Source organism: Rhinolophus sinicus, linkage group LG07 (assembly GCF_036562045.2).
Source record: "Rhinolophus sinicus isolate RSC01 linkage group LG07, ASM3656204v1, whole genome shotgun sequence".
NCBI lineage: Eukaryota > Metazoa > Chordata > Mammalia > Chiroptera > Rhinolophidae > Rhinolophus > Rhinolophus sinicus.
The window spans coordinates 14,665,599-14,686,308 of record NC_133757.1 but is presented as its reverse complement, the minus strand read 5'-3'; the positions used below and the strand labels follow the sequence as shown (position 1 = coordinate 14,686,308).

At 48.2% G+C, this 20,710-nt stretch overlaps 1 long non-coding RNA gene across 3 annotated transcripts; it reads left to right on the top strand.

Annotated features, from left to right (window-relative positions):
• The first annotated feature begins 254 nt into the window (after nt 1–254).
• On the top strand, nt 255–15,302 carry LOC141572788 (uncharacterized). 3 transcript variants are annotated; one of them, XR_012498283.1, is made up of 5 exons: nt 255–405; nt 613–666; nt 11,478–11,598; nt 13,059–13,131; nt 13,582–15,302. It is a non-coding gene; the product is annotated as an uncharacterized LOC141572788 (long non-coding RNA). The 3 variants fall into 3 exon arrangements; XR_012498281.1 differs by lacking the exon at nt 255–405 and having other exon boundaries at nt 455–666; XR_012498282.1 differs by lacking the exon at nt 255–405 and having other exon boundaries at nt 455–666; nt 12,014–13,131.
• Nucleotides 15,303–20,710: the final 5,408 nt, after the last annotated feature.

Sequence of the window (20,710 nt, the reverse complement as noted above, 5' to 3'; positions counted from 1 at the left end):
CCTAGAAACATGTAGATAATTCCCAACCACAGATTTTCCTGAAGTCATATTTGAGGCCTTCACAGTTCTTGGGTTTTGCCTTGGAAGCCATAGGATCAGATCTACCATCTGAATTTGGTTTTCCTCTGGGTCATCATGAGATGAAACCATCTGAGGGTGGCAGTGGAGAAGGAAAGGGAGGAGCATATGGGGACAGCCCCTCACTAGCCAGGGGCTTTAGACAAATAACTGCCCTGAGCCTGTCTTCGCAGACTGCAACATGTGGATGGCGGTGAAACTGACTTTGGAGCGTTGTCACCAGCATTTGACAGTCTCCAGTAGATCACCCAACCCATCCATTTTGCATCTGACCCTCAGTACTTTGGGCACATGCTGTTGGAAGTACCCCATTTTCTCCCCTGAGAGGTACTTGCTTAGTCGCTGCCCAGTTCATCCCAAAGAGGGGAACAAATAACTGCCCTGAGCCTCTCAGAGTCACAGCCTGAGGCTGGATCTGCCTGTCACCCTCTCCCTCATCATGGCTGGGGGAGGGAGCTGGGGCACCTTCTCAGGAATATGAAGAGCAGCCCCAGGAGGAAGGAGGCAAAGACTCACTCACTTGTTCATTCACAGGGTATTTACTGAGTACGGACTACAGGCCAGACCCTGAGAACACAACAGAACAGGGTAAGTCAATGCCACATCCTCAGGGAATTTTCAGTCTGGTACAGGAGGCAGGTAATCCACAAACAGCAGAAAGCCCCACTTAGGGTTGTGAGACGTGCCCTCCAGGTAATGAAAGGGTGATGGCGTCCTGAGCGGCAGAGGCAGCCGTTGGGGCTCACTGTGTCCTGAAGGATGCTGAGGGCCAGCGAGGGAGTCCCAGCCCTACGGAAAGGCCCTGAGGTGGGGAGAGGCAGAGTCTCTGGAGGCGTGGCGAGAAGCCCTGGCACTGAAGCAGCATCTGGAGGAGGAGGAGGTGAGAGAAAGGGAAAGGAGCATTGGGAGGTTTCAAGCCAGGGAATGATGCCATCTGACTTATGTCTTTAAGACTCACTGGCTGGTGTGTGGGGATGGATTCAAGGGGGGACAAGTGTAGAATCAAGGACCAGGCAGACCTGGCTGCACATACCAACGCAGCTGAGGGAGTCCAGGCGTGTTACTTGACTGCCTTGGGCCTTAGTTTCCGGGTCTGTAAGGTAGGCTGCTGTGGGGACTAAGTGCTGAGACTGAAAACACAATGGCACAGTGACTGCACCATAAACACAGAACTGTGATCCACGACTGCAGTAACTGTTTATCTACCATCACCAGCCCAGGACGCCAACCTGCTATCTCTAGTGACAATCCAGGACGCTGCACAATAATTTCTGTAACAGTAGACCCCAAATAGACAGGACTTGACTAATAACTGAAAGCTTCCCTAATTTTTGTCCCAACTTCCAACACGGGACCAACCAGAGTAAGCCAAATATGCCCCCCTAACAAACCACTACTAGTCAGCCCGCCTCTAGCTTGCCCAGGCCAGCAGCCTCCAATCATGGCACATGTGAAGCTTCCTTTTTTCTACTATAGAGCTTTCCCACCCCTCTGCCTGCCTTTGAGTCTTTGCCAAAGTGTAATGATGGAGACTGCCTCCCTTGCTGCAGCAAGCTCAGAATAAATAGGCTTTGCTTTTCTTATTTGGTTGGTTCATTTATTACCACGGTGCCAACAGAGGAAAAGCTTCTAGTGTCTCCCTAGCACTTAATGGGTCCTTAGTGGGGTTCTGTCCCTTCCTCTCTACCCACTGAGAGACCCACTGCCTTGCTGTCTGCCTCCCTGAGAGGGTCCAAACTCAGAGTGGTCAGGCAGGCCAGATGCCCTAAGAATCAGCTGGTTCTCAGAACCTCTCGACCCTTGGACACACTAAGGATTTGATACACTAAATACAAATTACTTGAGGAAAGAAAAGCTCCCGAATATGACTTCAGGAATTTCTGTCTGGGAATTAGCTCTGTCTCTATTTCCTTGTGTATGGGGTGTCATATTGTGAGGGGTGGCATGGGGGCTATATTTTTGGGAAAAAGCCTAGGGTAGTGGGGAGGGACTGGATTTTGCCTGTGTTCAAATCCCAGCCCCAAGCTGGCTATGTGGCTTTAGGCAACAGTTGTCTTCTTTGTCAAGTGGAGAAGATTAAATGAGCTAATTTGGGTTAGATGCTTAACAAGCATACTGCCTGGCACCTAGGAAATGTACTATAAACAGAAACTGGCAGCCAATAGTGGCGGTGACAACAGGAATGTATGGCTGCCTTGGCCAGCACCAAACTGAATTGCCAAAGGTTCAGAAAACTGTTCAGCAGGAGAATGTACATAGGCACGTCCTCCTGCACTGACTTTGGTTCCTTCACTCCAGGATGATCCTAGGGGAAAGGAAAGACACCCTGTGCACTCCCAGAATCCAGGGCCGTGACCCTCGCCCCACCTACGCCCCCACCTTCAGGGATGCAAGGCTCATTTCCCCAGGGGCTGACAGGGTGCGTAACATTCCACCAGAAGATGTGGTCCACAAAGATGTTAGTGCAGCATCCTATGTCAGAGGGCGAGACTGGGGGTTCTGGAAAATAGCCCAATGGCTGCTCATCCACACTGAGGAGAAAGTGATGGAAAGACTTGGTCTTTATATTTTAATAGGAAGCAAAGCCCTAAGTCCAGAAAACCCCCATTAATGTGGGCTTTCAGGCAGAAGGGTAAAAGGAAGTGTGGCTAGATTGACAGAAGAGGGGCCTCTGAAGCCACGCCACCAAGGTGGACCCTGCAATGGACACTGGTCATGTGGCTGTCCAGCATCAGAGCCCATTAGAGGACCCCTCTAGCTTCCAGCAATCAGGGGAAAGTGGGCATCTGGCCTCTCCAGATGCCCCAAGCAGACGATGAATCTGGAGCTGGCATCTCAAAATACAAAGGTAGTGAAGAATTCATTCCGAGTCCCCACAGCAGCTACAGCCACTTTCAGAGGCTGCTGCCCCAGAAGGGGGTGCCACCTCCAGGGGCCACGTACAGGGGGTCACCCACACAACCAGGGTTTGGAGTGTCCTGGGGTATCCACTGTCCAGGGCATAGTTTCCAGGCGTTGTTTTCCTGCCTTCCTGATAATTCTGTCACTCCCCCAAGAGCCTTCCAAAAAAATTCCTTTTCTGCTAAATGAGTGGCTTGCCGCTAGGAATCTGACCTGATGTAGCCCACGACCTCAGGGCCAGTGGAGGCAAGAGGATGATTACAGTGATAAATCAACACTGTTTGTTATAATTCCATGACATGTTTGCCAACAATTGGATACAGAAAAAAGGATTTCTTTAAGATGAGTTGCCTATTAATAGATGGAAAAGTGATAGGGTTCCATGGTAGGGTTAGGGTTAGGACAATGTGGTTTTCCTGTTCTCATGCTGTCATGAGACCCACCCGATGCTGCTTTCCCCTCTCCTGGGCAAAGTGGAGAACTCGGGTCTGCGCACTCTGCTCACTTTGGCTTCCCTTTGCAGCTAGGTGTTTACTGCCTCACATCAAAGTAGCCAGCCTGTTATGGGATAGAGCTCAGCTTGGCTGTACGCTGCTTGCAAGCTCAGATGCATCCCCTTGTTTGAGAGGCTAGGGGCCAAGGACCAGAACAGGTCTGTATCAGTAGATCTGGATCCTAGCCCCAGCTCTGGGACTAACTAGCTGTAACTCTCTCTGGGCCTCAGTTGTTCCCATCCGCAAAATGAAAACAATTCCTGTTTCTGTACAAAGGTCCTTCCAGCTCCAAATTCTATAATGCCATTGTTCTGATTCTCTGGAACTCTCCCTCTCCGAGCTTCCTTCTGTGTTCTGTGTAGGCAGACCACAGAAATAACACTGAACACAAGACGGTTAAGCTCAACAAGAACGCGCTTCCCGTGTGTAGCAAGGTGGGGAACCTCCATCTTACTGCCAAGTTCTGTTCCCTGCCTTCGAGGCGTTAATGTTGTTGTAGCCAGAAGGGGCACAGGTCAGGAAAACCGAAGCCACTCTGGGTATTCCAAGTAGGAAGGGTTCTAATACAGGGAACTGGAGACTTGTATGATTGCTGGAAGGGCTGGGGGAGCAAAGGTCAGGCCAGCAGCTGCTAGAGGTGGGTGATTTACAGGAACTCACCCGGAAGCTGCAAAGGACCCAGCAATCCCGGTAGATGCTGCTACCACCCACCTCAGCAGCCTGAGGCACCCGAACATGCCATTCTCAACAGACTGCGTTTTGCCCAGGCGTCTAGGGGCAGTTGTCACCAAAGAATGATAGCAGGTCTCCTTCTCCTCCACTTCCAGTTCTTGCAGGAGTGCCTCTCACTGGTGGACTAGCTATCACTTGAGTTGTACAGGAAAAAGGATTCTAAGAAATACAGTTCCAGGCTTCACCTCTGAGGTCCAGGCTGTCAGACTGTGTCAGGGGACAAGAGACAATGAGTTCGGTTTAACAGGCACAAACCAGGAAGAGCAAAGAGATCTCACCCTAAGGGACAGCTCTTGATTAATTGGTGATAGCAGCCTGGAGTGCTGTGTTGAAAATAATTTTGAGGTTGTACTTAGGCTCAGCAGGAAAAGGTGCTGTGATTGATTAGCAATGCCTGTCATGGGTGTGGAATGAGAGTAGAGAGAATCACATGCAACAAATTCGCCATGGTGCTCTAAACTAATGATTGGAAGGCTTTCTAAACATACTGACGTGTGTATTTGTTCCTTTTGTTCCTGAGTCAAACGTATAAGCTGTAACCATCCATGTGTGGCATTATCGCTATAAATCTTGAGCTCAAGTGGGACCTCAGAACTGGAGCAGCTAGTGAGGAGCAGGAAAGAGACATGGGGAACCTGTTGGGTCTCCAGCCTCCTGGAACCATGCTCTGTGCAGTCCACTCAGTTACACCCCTTAAGGTCATCTCATGCTCAGCTGTTTCACCACCACTTCTACTATCCCCCGCCCCCACTTCACTTCATTTCCAAGTGTCTAGATCTATCTCTGTTAGGTCTTTACTATGTCACCTTGGAGAAATCTTCCAACTCTTCTCCAGTGAATTACTTCCCCTCTCTGTACCTCAGTTTCCTCATCGGCACATTCAGGACTTGGGTTACAGCTCTGGTATGCAGACGGTGTATTGAGGAGCTTGGGGTGTTCAGGAGGATGAGGGTTGAAGGAAGGCCAAGCCATGGTGTTTTGCAAGGCACCACTTCTATTGCTTTTAGATGTTGTGCTTTTGCTTAAGATGTCATTTGGGGGACAAAACAGCAGGAAGTCCTGCTATTTAAGATAGATAGATAGGTAGGGGGAGAGAGAGAGAGAGAGAGAGAGAGGCAGATAGACAGACAGACAAATAAAAAGTTTGAGACCTTCTGGACAAGACCTCCCTGGGGGTCACTTCAGATGCAACATTCACTGGTGCTGCTTAGTTTGTCCACATCTGCAAACACCAGCCCCTTATCTCTCTCCACCTTCTTTTCTCCTTTCTTTCTCCATCCCACTCTTCCAAAGATAAGAATTGCAATATCTCCATCTTAACTTCCAAACTGGGGTTGAATATGTGAACGAAACTTGAGACCTGGTTCTTGTCATTGTGAGATGCTGTGAGGTCAGTGTAAAAGAGAAAGGGAAAATAAAATCAACCTGTAATTTCTCCCACTTTCCAAAAAATCTGATGTTATTGTTTTTTTATCATTGAAAACCACATTGAACCAGAGAAAATTTAGAACTTGACATCCTGGTTCCAAGAGGTATTCTCATTTTCCCCTCATAGGGTGTGGTGCAAAATCTTGAGAAACGGAAAATGCTGCTTTGAGTTGTTGTTTTTAATGACTATATGGTTTTTATCTTTTTTTTTAAGGAAGGAGGAACCATTCAAATAGGTTTTTATGCTCAAAATGTACTTTGGAGTTCCATCTTGGGGAATAAGAACCCTTTTGTTCCTCTTCCTGCTGCAGTTTCACTTAGTTCACTAATACTAGCTCCAGAAGAGTCTGAGTCAGCCATAAAATATGTCAATTCAGGAAAATGACAAGTTAATTTTCATTACTCTCTGCTAGAGGGAAAAGGCAGATTCAAGGAGACCCCTAGGGGGGGATGGTGAGAAGGGGGTGGGGGGAGTTGTTTGAGGAATGGTGGGTAAAGCCCGCCATTCTGCCCTGTTCTGTGGGTTCCTGTGAGGCCGTGGGGCTTGGTTTGAGGAGCCTTTGGCTGGAATCGTGCCTACTCCACAGGCAGCCCTATTTGGTAGAATTCTGGGCGTTAGTGGGGTCAAGACCAACCTACAGTGTTTCCCCAAAAATAAGACCTAGCCGGACAATCAGCTCTAATGCATCTTTTGGAGCAAAAATTAATATAAGACCCAGTTTAATTTACTATAATATAAGACCAGGTCTATGTAATATAATATAATATAATATAATATAATATAATATAATATAATATAATATAATATAATATAATATACATAATATAATACTGGGTTTTACATTAATTTTTGCTCCAAAAGACACCTTAGAGCTGATTGTCTGGCTAGATTTTATTTTTGGGGAAACAGGGTAATATAATACATGACCCTTAACTGAGGCCCTTCTGTACTGGCTACACACAGAAAAGGACCCAGCCAGGCTGGGACTAAGCGTGTGCACACCTTGCCTGCTGATTGGCTGGAGACTGTGAGGAAGAGCCTTTTCCCATTGGCTGGTCAAGATTGGCACAGGAAGCAGGAGAGGCAGGGCTTGTGGTCAGCCATCTGCCCTACCTGTTCCCTGGGTCCAGGATTACCCCACCAGAAAAGAGAGCCTGCCTGAACTTCACCAATGCCTGGCTCTGGAGAAATGATTTCAGCATGCCTTTCCCCAGAAGGCCCAGTGACCCACATATAGGAGAAGGGTTGGCCTTGCCTTTCTGAGAGCTCCTTGAGGTGGGGTGGAGGAGGTGCGTCAGGGTGAGGAGGAGGGAAGTCAAGACCATTTCTCTTGGGACCAGCTCCAGGTTCACCTAGGGTGGAGCTGCTCCCCAGAGGGCAGAAGTGGGGACCCTGGTAGTAAGTATGGAAAAGAGAAGAGGGCCCAAGGCAGAGCCTGGCTGGTGGGGACTTGCCTCCTGGACAGGAGAGTTTACACCTCACCCTATCCCCCAAAATAAGGAAATCATCTTCCATCCTGTTTTCCATTTCCTTTGAGGGTCTTTCCCCAGGCTCTGAAACCTGAATCCTATTATCAGAGCTTTTCTGTTTGGTTGGATCTCCTCTTGAAACTCGATTTCCCGGAAGGGCCATAGTAAGTCACATCTTACAGAAGTGAATATCTCATTGCCTTGGGGAGTAGGGAAGTGCCCATGTATGCACAAGCAGGAGAGATGGGGAGGTGGGCACAAGCACACATTATTGACACTAGAACAACACTCCCTTAATGGAATTTTGCATGATAATGTCCAATAGAATTAATTTGTGCTGTGTAATACTCTGTGGAAATTGAGCTTGAAATGTGCCTTGTGACTGAGGAACCGCATTTTTTTTAATGTAATTATAGTTGGTATACAATATTATACTCATATTTGTCATATTAGTTTCAGGTGTACAATATAGTAATTTGACATTTTTATGCCTTATAATGTGATCACTCCAGTAATCATCTGTCACTGTGCTGCTCATTCACGCTAAGGAGAAAGTGACTTCTTGACCCAGCTCTCCCAATCCCTTGCCTGTCAGCTGCTAATAGTTCTGTAACAGGCAATGGCACTCTGAACACCGGCCCAACCAGTTCTTTGTTTGACCAGGTATAATTAATTAATTAGCCATTTGTGAGCCCCAGAGAAGGGGTGCCATTGATCTTCAGCCTCCTCCTTTGGTGAGGAGCCCTCGGAGCTGGAGGCATTAAAGGTTGGGTAAGGATGCCTCTGGGGCAATCCCAGACACAGAGCCCCACCTCCTGCTGTCAGTTACAAGAGATGCCCTGATGACACAGTTGTCATGACGACAGGGCCACTGATCCCCAAACTGTACAGACCAAAGGATTTTTCATACCCCTCATGCTCCAAAGAGCAGAAGACCTCAGTATTGCAAAGTGTGGGTGGGGCAGAGGCAAGCAGAAAAACCTGAGGCTTCCATTTTCTCAGATTTCTCCCATGTGAAAACAACAGCTTTTTAAGGGCAAAGACCAAACTCAGTTGTCTTGGATGAACAATGTGGAGGAAGTTAAAACTTTCACCCGCCATCTTGAGGTGGGACTTCCTTTTCAGGAATGAATTTCTTAAGGGACATATGTAGGCAGCCACTGCCCTGCAGGGGAGGGAAACAGACATTATGTGGCCCTCAAAGGCTACTCCTCCCTGTGCCAATCCTCTTGGTATGCGGGGCTGACTGCTGAGGAGGAAGCGGGCAAATTTACACAAGAACCAAAGAACCATGGGAAGAAAAAAACCTAGACCCCAACCTCTTCTCTTTTGAAAATTAGTTCTTGGATCCACTGATGTATCTGGAGGGTCCCAAGTAAATCAATGGGCAGGACAGAACAGGAAAAGACACCCAGGCCCTGGAGAAATCAATGCAAAGGAAGGGAGAGTTGGGGCAAATGACCCTGATCAGAGCCTGGAGAAAGGGGAAACCTCAAGTGAGATTCCCAATGTATAGTGTCCTGAGAACTAACTGAGAAACGAGATGTGCCCATGTTTAGTACCACAAGCTAGAGAAGTAGATCCATTACAGAAAAATCCTACATTTACTGTGCATAAGGTCACCAGTCTATTACTTTATTTAATAAACAATTTAATTATTCAATTCGGGAAACATTTATGAAGGCTTGGTTATCGCAGCCAGAAAGGGAAACCTGAGAAGCAAAGACGTGATTATGAAGCCATGTGATAAATGCAGAAACAGAAGTGTACACAGAGCCCCGAGATTGCTCTAGGGAGGAAGTGAATGACAATTTCTAGGGGGTGTGGGGTTCGGGAAGGCTCCCAGGAAGAGGTAATCAACGAGATGGATTTTGAATTGTGAATGGGAGTTCATTAATCATAGCAAAGAGCTAGGGGAGCTCATCTTTAATGGTTGGCAGCCCGTAGTTTGTGGGTGGGTCTAACTAACTTAAAAATAGAGAAACAAAGCCAGCTTTCCACGTTCAATTTCCAACAGACAGACGTGCTGATTTGATGGTGGGTGGAGGTGAGCTCCTGGCCTCATCATTTACTTTGGAGATGATAACACCCTCCAGGGCCCTGGCATGAAGCAAACTTAGAAGTCATAAGTGCCAGTGGGCTTGACAAGTCACAGAGGTTGTAGTTTTCTGGGAGCCTTTGTACATAGATAGAAGGAACAAAGAAAGAACAAATACAAAACAGCAGCCTGAAGCTTCCCATCAGCAACTGATAAGACTCCAGGTGGTGGCAGTGCTGGCTCGGGGCCCCTCCACCTGCTGGAGAAGTTTCTACATTGTCTTCACACATGCACATTCATCCCTCAGTGAGGCTCTCTCTGCCTGAGCCCTGAGGCAGAGCTTCTCCAGGAGGCTGGTGACCATGGTCACCCCTTTCCTTACTCCACGTTGTGGAATAGACGGAAGCTCTGGCACACTGACCAGCACAGCTCTTGCATGATTGCTCCAGTCTCCTGGTCTACAGCTGGTTCCGCCTTAGAAAACCCACCTTTGGCTAACTGTGGAGGGCTCTGTCTGGGTATCCATCCAAAGGTGCAGCCCTGAAGTAGGTATTACCCCTTTGAAAAGAGCAGATGTCATTCTTGTCACTTAATTAACTTTAGCTAAGAAGGACTGATAGAAACGTGTTGCTGGGTGAACTATATTTGACTGATAATTCTGTCAAATATCGCATGGGGTTGTGATCCACAACTTTTCCCAGCTGTGCCTCCCCTCTGAGTCACTGAACGATAAATGGCGTAATTACCATATTTTGTTCAGGTTTCCCACCATCGAATCCGAGCCTGTGAACGTGAAATGTGCCCAGAGAAAAAGGAAGACTTGGTGGGGTGGGTGCGAGGGCGAGAGCATCCCTGGTTCTTCCCTAGGGGAGAGCTGGGAAGGGAGGAGGGCTGCCCAGGAAAGCGTCGGGGCCCTGGCCCAGGAAGGTGCATATCCTGGAAACAAAGGAGGAAGGTGGAGGCCCGGGACTAAGGAGCAGGATTGAGATCACACAAACCTGCAGCCCTTAGAAACTGGCTTAATCCATTTTATAAAGAGTTGGGAGGGCTTTTCTCTCCGTGAATATAATACCTTGCACATCGGATCAGCTTTTTTCCCAGAACATTTCAAAGCTCTCTGCAAATACAGAAGAGTCTCCTTAGATTAGAGCACGGCCTATTATTACCTGGCTTTGGAGACACCCCAGGTCAGCGGGTCACCTGGGGCCTCTGAAATAAGACAATTCCTTACAACAAAAGGCCTGGTGTGATGTGGTTTGTCTAACTAGTGGTTTTCAAACTAAGTGAGTCATGGGACCCTGGAAAAAAAAAAAAAAAAAAGAAAAAGAAAAACAGCCCGCAGCTCAATTCCTAATTCAGAACAAAGTAGAATTGTTCAGTTAAAGCAAAAGTGGAATGTGCAGGGGAGCAAAGATGGGTCCATTTGACACCTCTGTCCACTGAACCCCCAAGAACCCCCCAGCTGCAGTTGGAAGACCATGCGAGAGGTCAGTGGTGCCCACACCCCCAAGCTGAAGTGGGCTTTCAGGGTACCTTTTAAGGCTCAGTACCTGATTTTATTTCTATTATTGTGTTGATTTTATAGTGAGGGATCCCCAAATGAAATGAGTGTCATGCAGGACAGGCTACATAATTTGCAGGGCCAAAGGCAAAATAAAATGGGCCCTTTGTTCAAAAATGATTAAGAATTTCAAAATAGTGACAACAGAGCATGAAACCAGGCTCAGGCGCCTTCTAAACTCGGGGCTCTGTGCAACTGCATGGTGACCCTCCCATGAAGCCCACCTGCTTTCAGGCCCTACAAAACCTGGATCTGCCCCTTTCTTCAACGTTCCAAACAAATGCCAATAGGTTCAAATGAACCTCCACCTCCTCTGAGAATTTTCTTCCATCCCAGTGAGTCAGGCGAGTCAACCTCCCAGCGCCAGGAGTCTCGGGCGCCACCCAGCCACAGGCCCAGGCCACCTTGCACCCTCACTTTCATATAGAAGAATGGCCTTGAGGAGAATGACTGCATTTGCAAACAAACTACAGCAGATCAAAGAATCCATTGTACATTCAGGGATTGGGATTAGAGCAGCACTTGGAGAAAGTTGTGGATCAGTCCTAAAACCCCCAAAGGATTGGACAGAATCATTTCAGGGTGCTTCTTGAGGGCCTAGGCCTCATACATTCCTTTTCTACGTTCCCCAAGATACTAGTCCACGGTACTGCTGAAAATGTGTCTGTTGAATCAACACAGCCTCTGTTCCAACTACACAAAGTGCTTGTGGTTCTCTGACTATGCCCTACTCACTATAAACAACAAACCTTTGTACGTTTCTTTCTCTGCCCAGAAAGTTCTTCGTACTCCCTCCTTTAATGCAGTTCTCATCCATCCACATGTCAAACCGCCGCTCACCTGTTGCCTTCAAGTGGCCCTGCCTTCAAGATGAAACAGACCGCCCTGATTGGGAAGTAAGGAGTACCACTTCCTGGGATGTTTGGGTGGAGGCTGGATGACTGGTTAGTGAGGGTGTCAGGCAGAGCCTCCCCCAGGAAATAGAAACCACCAAAGTATTGAAAACAGGGGGGCTTGAATACAGGAATTTGTTTTGCTGGGCACGGAAGAGCCGAGAAGCCAAATGGCGGGCATTGCGTCAGCCTACTGATGAGGAGCGTGGGAAGCCACCAGTACCATCTGCCGAGGGACAGAGGGATGGGGGTTACCAGAGTGAGCCAGGGCTCCTGGGCAAAGCTGCATCCACAAGGGTGTATCCAGAGAGGTAAAGCCAGGGAGGAAAGCAGACGCCCCCAGAGTCTGTCCACGGTAGGAGGGGATAAGGAGAAGTACCCTGTGGGCACTTCCTGGCATCACCCATTCTTCCTCCAGTGCTGCCCACCAGCCTAACGGAGCAGGAAGCCTGCGATAAGGTGCCTGAGAGACACCGCCTGCAGGAGACAGAGCAGAACACGGGGAGGGTCTGAGGACTGCGTATGGGGCTGTTGTGGAAGTGATGCCCCAGTAAATGGAGGGAGAGGCTTCTGAACTTGATAACCTTCAGGAAACTTTCCAGCCCTGAGATGGACCCTTGATAGGAATACTGTACTTTTCACAAGTCACATGATAATGGCCTTAGAAATGACATTTCTCAGGCTCAGTAAAATTACAGCAGAAAATCTTTCCATTGGATAGTTAACGCCCCACCGGCTTATCTTGTTTTCAGAACTTAGAATTAAGGCTGTGTTTTCTGACTTGCAAATTCACTTCCGTTTGTGAGACAATGAAAATTATATAACCATCATGTTTCCCTTTTTGCCTTAGCTGCCGGGAAGCTCTGAACTAAATTTCAAACCCAAGTGTGGGTTTTTAATTATATACTTTCCCCTTCTATGTTTCTTTAAATCCACAATTTCTAATTTAACTCTCTCCTTGATTAAATGTTTCAGAAGACACCTCATATATGATCTGAACAGTTTCTGCCTCTCTAATTCTACCTCACATTTGGTCCCTGTCTCCTTCCCCCCACAAAACTTCCTAGTGATTTGTCTTTTTCCCACGTTGAGAAAGCCACAGGCCCTTCCCACTTCTCCATGGCACTCTCTAACTCTTAAATTGTCACTGTATCTCTTTCACTTCCCCTTCCACTGCCCTCTTTGGAGATTTCCTCTCCAACAGGGTATGAACCTTTCCCAAGCAGTGCCAGCATCATGGGGCCCACTAAAGAGGAAGCCAAACGTCTGGACAGAGAAGTAAGGGCCACTCAAGATGGAGGGTCAGCATGTGGGCATGATTAGCAGTCCTCATGGGCTTTGGGTCACTGACCTAGTTTGAAGCCACTCACCTATGGTGACCAGTGGACATTGGCTGTGCCTACCAGCTTATCAGCAGTGTCCCTTCCCATGCTTTTGGTAACAGTAGCTCAATTCTCCCCTAGGGATTACTCCTTTCCCATTGCGTCCAGCCTGGATGAGACTGTCCTTCAAGGTGCCATGTCCTCCCTGCCCAAGGTATGGTCAGGTGACCCAGCCAAACTCGTGCGACTGTCTTCCAAGAGGGTCCATTTTGAGTGGGGGGATGAGTTGGAGCTCATTCATCTTGCCTACGATCCCCAATGAGCTTGTTAATCAGCTCCTTCTACCTCCAACCCCAAAGCAGACTGCACCCTTGTCCTTGTAAGGCCTGCATGCTCATGTATCCCTGGGGGTTTTGAGAATGAGTTGCTTTTGCTGCAACCATCACACTCTGAGTGATGCAGAGCCTGAACCACGGCAAATTATGTAACTTCTTGAGCCCCAGGTTCTGCATCTGTGTAAGGAAGACACCAGGATACATGTCATGGGCTAAAGGTTAAAGCCCTTAGTCCATCATGGGGGGTTCACAAATATTTCGTCCCTGCTTCTCTGTCCTGCTGAACAAGTGACCTGCAAACGGTGATGGGACCTGCCTGCCTTCCACAGGTGGCCAGTGGCAAACGTCAAGGGTCCAGGCTCCTAAGACCTCATGTTCTTCAGGACCTCTCTGCTTTTCAATGAATTCCTTGGGATCTCACTACAGGGTGAGCAGTGGTTTACCCATTTCACTAGGGGAAGAGAATCTTTTAAAAAGTCATCATGACGAATGACGACATCAGATTCTCCATCTATGGCCTTTGCTGAAGCGCCGGCCAGCTCCTACACGATACGGCTGCGTGGCTCGGTGGACTCCTCTCTCCCTAAAACTGCAACCGATTCTGTTTTGGAAGCATATGCACCAGCAGACTTGGCTTTGAGGGGCCTGCTGTTCCCCACAGTGACTCGCTGTTGGTGGGCACTGAAGACCTTCTGATCCTCCAAGAAGACTAGTGTGAAACGAGCTGCATGTGGCCGGACATGCTCAGCTGCCTCCCTGGGCCCTGAGCTGCTCTACAGAGAGCACCACGCCCACTGAGAGTGGGAGCTCTACGGGGATATTCCCAAACCCACGGGGGGCTCCACGGGGAACCCACTGGCTATTCCAAAGGGCTGGCTGGCCACAAAGTCTTCTTAAAATAGTAACTATAGCAGTATTGCCACTATGTATTGCTTCACATTAGTAGAAACGAAGGTCAATAGCCTTATCTTACAAATGCAGAATCAGGTCACACAACTATTAAGAGGTTAGAGGGATTCTCAAAAATCTCACTTTGCACTGACTGCAAAGCCTGTGCCCTTTAAAAAACCAACCAAACAAACAAACTTTTATTTATTTTAAGTGTGTTTTTCCAGGACCCATCAGCTCCAAGTCAAGTAGTTGTTTCAATCTAGTTGCAGAGGGCGCAGCTCAGTGGCCCATGTGGGGATCGAGCCAGCAACCTTGTTGTTAAGAGCACCACGCTGTAACCAACTGAGCTAATCGGCCGCCCCCAAACGCTTTGCTCTTAACCACTTTGCTATCCTGCATCTCTCAGGCTTCTGGAGAGAGACACACCAGGATCCCCATTCAGTCACCAGGTGGGCACCAGCCCCCTGAAGTCGTAGAGAGTGACGAGAACTGATTTCCGACGCTGATGCTCACTCAGAGGCTCAGTGGCTTTGGAAAGTCGCATTCCTCTGTTTCTCAAGTCCCGCCTTTGTAGGGTGGAGGACACTACGTGTCCTCTGCCTCTGTAGAATGAGATCATCTACAGTACTCTACCCAGAAGCTCTGTGTCGGGCATTAGCAGCTAGGAGAAGACAGGTGCATGGGCGAGGACATGCCAGCAGAAAGGAAGTGCCAGGAAGGAAATGATTCCTTGGAGGTCTGCTGGGATCCTAATACTGCGTTGTCTTCCTGTCTCCTGCTGCTCAAAGCCGCACCCCCAATGGTACCAGCCAGGATGCTTCCTCCTGGTCTCCTTGAGGGAGGGGCAGGAGCCAATATTGGGTCCGAAACAACAGGATCCTGTGAGTCCACAGGGAGTCTTCCTGCTGGGGGGACTCCAAATAGTTCTTTTTCCTCCAGTCAGCTTGGACTTGAAGATCTCCCTGCATTGACTGGGAAGGAGTTGGAGAAACTTGAGATGGGATGGGAAGCCCAGGCCTGGAACTTCCTGTTTTGTCACTCCCCACAGACCCAGTGACCGCAGTATTTTCTCTGCCCTGTTCTGGCAAGCCAACTGGCTTCCCCTCGCCCACCCCACCCCCACCTCCTCATTACAGAACAAAGGAACCTGGCTCATTCCCCCCAGTCCAGAGAGGGTTCCTAATTGGCTTTCCATTAAAGGGAAAATAGACTACTGTTTCCACCTCATTATTTATGAGCCTTTCTGGAAGTGCATTTCCATGCACTCTGGGATTACTCACGCCCATTTTGCTTGGCCATATTTTATGATCTGTTTTATTTATTCAGGGCCTCTATTGGGTACTCACATCTGAAACCAATTAAAAACCAAGAAATAGGAAAAACCAAATAAACACCTGGAGATGTCCAAACCCAGTCTTTCTGAAGCCTGCAATCGGGAGAGTGGCATGGCTGTACCAACAGTGTAGACCAAAGAAATGGAGATCGCGCTCCTAGAGATATCAGGTGACAAGGCCACACAAGATGGCAGTGCACAGATTCAAAGACCTCGTGTTGACAGAGCTAGGGCTGAAACCGCCCGGTTCCTTGGTTCACCTGGGATCTCCCTGTGCTAATTCCTTTTGGACCCACCCTCCCCCCACCTGGCACATAGGAGGAACTCGCAGCCCTTTACTCAGCCTTGCCCAGCTCGCCACCATAGCCGCCGTGAGCACATGTGTGCGTACCCTGCATCACACAAATCTGAAGAGTCCGCATGGAGAACCATCTCTATGAATTTGGGAATGGTTTCCCTTTTATAAAAATGGTCTCCAGCTCTACTCCTGAAGAATTCTTAGAGGTAAACAGGCTCCCTTTCAATCTAAGAAAAACAGCTGCCAAGCTTGGTTTTCCTAGAGACCCCCAGACTCCTCAAGACTTATCCAGGTGGGTGGGTGGGGGGGGTATCAGGGGAAATAAGGCAGGCCCTCACCTCTTTTTTCAGGGGACTCTGAAACCCTTTCACGTATCTTTATAGAACATGCTTGGGAGTCTGTGTACGCAGAGAAGCCTCCCTGCATCTTGTTTGTCCACGTGGGATGCAGACAAGCCCCTCTTTCATTCTGCCTACACGCCCTCTCCCCCAGCTTCCATCCCTGCTGGAGCTGGAGGCCTCTCTCTGCCCCACTTCCCACCTCCACCCTGGAGGCTCAGTGCCTTGGTTGGTGGTCTCTGTCCTGAAGCCAAATGCCCCCTTCTTCCCTGAGGCTGAGCTGGGTGAGTGGACAGCACAGAGAGGGACAGGGAAAAGGAATGCCAGCAACTGCCTGTGGGGCCGGCACATAGGTGGTAGAAATGCCAGTGCACTGGGGGGCTTGGTAGGGTTTCTGTTGGGGTTGAAAGAAATGCTGCACACCACATCTCTGATGTTCTTTCCTCTCTCGGATGTTTGTAATGTTTGTTGTAATCTGATTTCATACACACACACACACACACACACACACACACACACACTCATGGATGGGACAGGCCCCTGCATTCTTAAGGTTAATGCTGCCTGCTTACAGACTTATCCCTCCCAATTTCTACCTTCCTTTAATAATTTATAGAAATCCTTCCTTCCTTCCTTCCTTCCTTCCTTCCTTCCTTCCTTCCTTCCTTCCTTCCATCTTTCCTTCCTTCCATCCTTCTTTCTTTTTTTCACTTGCTCGCTAACTCAGCAACGAGTTGAGTGCCTCTGTGTGGCAGGCACCAGTCACACATCTGACACCGTGCTACACAGAGCCTCCTTGCCCTGCTAACAGTCCACCCCGTGCCTTCCCTTGGGATGACACATTTCAGAGGTGTACTCCCCACTTCGAATGTAAGAACTGCAAACTCTGGTGTCAACTCTTGAAGCAGGAGGGAAACAAGGAAACTGACGTGATTCTACTTGCCCACAAGCTATGGCTTCCAAATAGGAGTTCTCTCTTCCTATGCTTTGGTTACATTCTGCCACTGGGGAACGGGCATGGCCATCCACTAGACAGCTGGCCTGACGCTTCCAAACATGAGAAGCAAAGGCACCCAATCTCCCTCTTCTCCGCTTTCCTCAGCAGCACGTGGGAACTGAAAATGGTGAGGATTCAGGGAGCTAACGGGCCTGTGAGCGTGGGAATGAGGAGACTGCAGGTATAACCACAGACTGGATCCTATTCAGAGGATGCTTCAGAGTTTGACACTCAGTGTGGTTTGAGTGAGGCTGGATTTCTCTGCATGATGTGAGAGAAAAGGTTGGTATTCCTATACCACTGGTGCTGGGGACCCCAGTGGATGCCTAGGGAAAAAGGCTACGAATCCCTTCTTAGATTAATATTTGTAAATGAATAACACAATATATAGGATGAAAAGGAAACAAGTAATATTAGAATGCAGTTATCAAGACTTTTTTTTAGATTGCGGTACAGTAATACATGTGCTTCTTTATAAATACTTTCAAATAACAAGGCAATACATTTAAAATATAGGCCATGTGAACGTAAATTTTATTTTTTTTAAAGACATCCATACGATGGCTATTGTTGACTGGCTTGATCCTGGCCAATAGGACATGTTTGTCTTGAAAAGGGTAATGCCCGTGTCACATTGGACACTCAATTGATTTTTCTTTTAATATTGGTGGTTCCTAGGGTTGAAAATCCTGATTCACAATGATAAGTTATTGCAAATGTATTTTGAAAGTTCACAGCTTCCTACAAGCAACAACTGGATCCACCAAAGTTGATGGAGTTGAACTCCAGTTGTGGGCATACACAAGTTCACCGTTCGCGGGCTGGACTGCCAGGCCAACAGCTACTCGAGACGTGCCAAGTTCAGTCTCGTCAGGGTCTGCAGACAGGAACACTGATATTCCATGGTCTAGGAGCCCTCACAGAGCTCGCATCACGTCAGAGTAGAGCATAAATGACACTTCAAGATCTGCAATACCTGTAACGCAATAGAAACATATCAGGATTTCTCATGGTGACAAAGTCACAGTTTCTACTGATACAGCTACGCTACAATTGGAGGCTATCAGATATTTTGATAACCACAGTTTCCTCCCAGCCAGGTTCACAGATGCCACCCCACCCCACCCCACACACACACACAGAATACCTTGGAGGCCCGTGGACGTGAGATTAAGAACCACTCTTCTGGGGGAAGGAGATGAGGACCAGAGGTAAAAGTCAGCCGGACAGCACAGCACTGGGAAATCCAAACGCAGGGCAGCCCACAGAACAATTTCGGCCCAGGGAGCACAGAAAGACCTTTAATGAACAAGAACGTCCTGGTCCTAATGCCTGAGCTACAGTGACACAGACCCCTCTGCTGCCAGCAAAACCCTCAGCCAAGTCTCCCCGACTCCCATACATGCTTAGAGTGAGTGTGGTACGTAGCGGAAATCAAGGGAGGGGCTGAATTTCATATTTGGGTCAATCCATGGGGATTGTAAATCCATCTGTCAATGGAACCAGTTCAGCTGAAGGGGCCACCCGGGGCAGGGAAGTAAGGTCACCTGGACATTGGCAGATCCTTCAGGGAGGGCTTTGGACCCCCGAGGGTCAGGGAATACAGGTCCAAGTTGATCTCATCTCGTCTCAGGGTCCTGGGGACCCCTGCAAACATTGGGTGTCATCTAGAAAGTTCATAGGGCCTTTTGCATAGGACGAGGTCAGTACCTCATGCCTCTGATGTTTGGGAGGTGGGAGGAGGTTGAGGAACGGGCCGTGATAACCCCCTGCTTTCTAGATTGCTTTTCCCATGGCGTAGGACCCTTCCATGGAGCTCAGGCATACGCAAGAGAGGCGAGGCCTTATATGGTGCTGTCACCATAGCTAAGGGTTTGGCCGTTTCAGAAATCTGAGCAAGATGCTGGCTCCTGGCAGCTGCCAACCCAGACGGTGGTTGCTGAAGAGACTCTAATGAGAAGCTGACAAATGAATCCCCTTTGCCCTGCCCTGCCTCCAGCAAGCCCACCGCTTCCCCCACTGTCGTCCCCATGCTGTGTGGTAAGTTTTTCTCCTAATCTCAACCTCAATTCCTTTTTCCCATTCTTCTGAATGTTAAAGTCACGACCTTTGCGGTTTATGGGCCACCAGAGACTGAACTAAATGTGTTAGCTCTGAGTCCAAACAAGTAATAGCCAGCCAATTAAATTAATAATCCATATTGTTACAATGTTTAACCACGGCTGTTTCCTCAGCGGTCTGTTTAAATCACAGCCAAGGCCTGACCTATTAAAATGAATAACTGGAATTATGAGAAACTCCATTTAATAAACACAGTGAGGAACGCAGCACAATTGGGCATGAAATATTTATTACCACTTGAAGCAGAGAGCTGTTTGGGACTTTAAGCTGGGATTAATGAATGCGTTTTAATTTCTTGTTCACAGGGTGGGAGGTGGGACTGGAACCGAAGGCCCCTTGGCAGATTCCTGGAGAAAATCCTCTCGCATTATATTATCACATTGGGCTGGGGCTACTTGTTTCTGTGAGGGCGTCCATCAATCCACTGTCAGAACAGGAAGGTATGCGTCTGATTACTGTCTTCTCTGGGACCTAGTATGTGCTCAGTGAACACTGGATGGATAGATGGACAAATAGATGGATACATAGAAGGGCTGATCATAGATGAAATATTTTGACACCTTAATATCTACATTTCAATAACACGGGACAGATAAAACACTTAGCACAGTGCCTGACACAATCTTCATCCTCAATAAATGGTAACTGTCATTCTATGTCGTGAGGAGAGCAAAGTCTGGTTAACTTACTAGAAAAGCAATGCTCACATTCAGGAGTCCCAGAGCTGTCCCAGTCCTGCCCCAGGACCCGACTCCCACCCTGACTGGCCCATTTATCTTTATGTGCGCTTGGAAGACTATTTTAGATTAGATGTTTTTGTCTGACTATTTTTGGCTTTTCTCAGAACCAATTGCTCCTTTCCCTGTTTTCCCAAAGCTCACGGCATTCGCCCCGACATGTCACCTTTTCCCAGGTAGAGCCGTACTTCACAGGGTCTGTTCCCTTTTCCCATACATCAGCTCTGAAGTTATGATAACGGGTTTAGAAAATGTGGTTGCTGTAATGACAGCCCTTAGCAAGTCATATAAGCAGGGTGGTTATTGGGGATCTATAAATAAGACAACTGGGCCTTTTCTGTAGGAGAGCCCCAAATGGGAAAAGGATAGGTCCATCCTGCCAGAACTTACTTTCCAGAGCAAGGGGAAAGCAGGCCGACCAAGCCACATGCTGAGGGAGCACATTTGACATGGTGAGGGCTGGGGACTGGGATGATGGCGAACACCTAGCCTGGCTTCCCGTTTGAGATCCAGCGGGTGCCTCCTGGAGACCACAAAAATGCCCTTCATGTCCAGTACATTTAATTCAAATACATATTAATGATTGCAAGGCAGGTGAAAGGCAGTCTCATTTTGAATAGGGAGAATCTTGAAACTGAAACTAGAAAACGGGGCTTGGGCTCTGTAAAGGGCAGGTCCCTTATGTTTGGGATGGTGTTGGGTATTTTCTCTTTCAATGAGGAAAAGGTAGTTCTAACTTTATG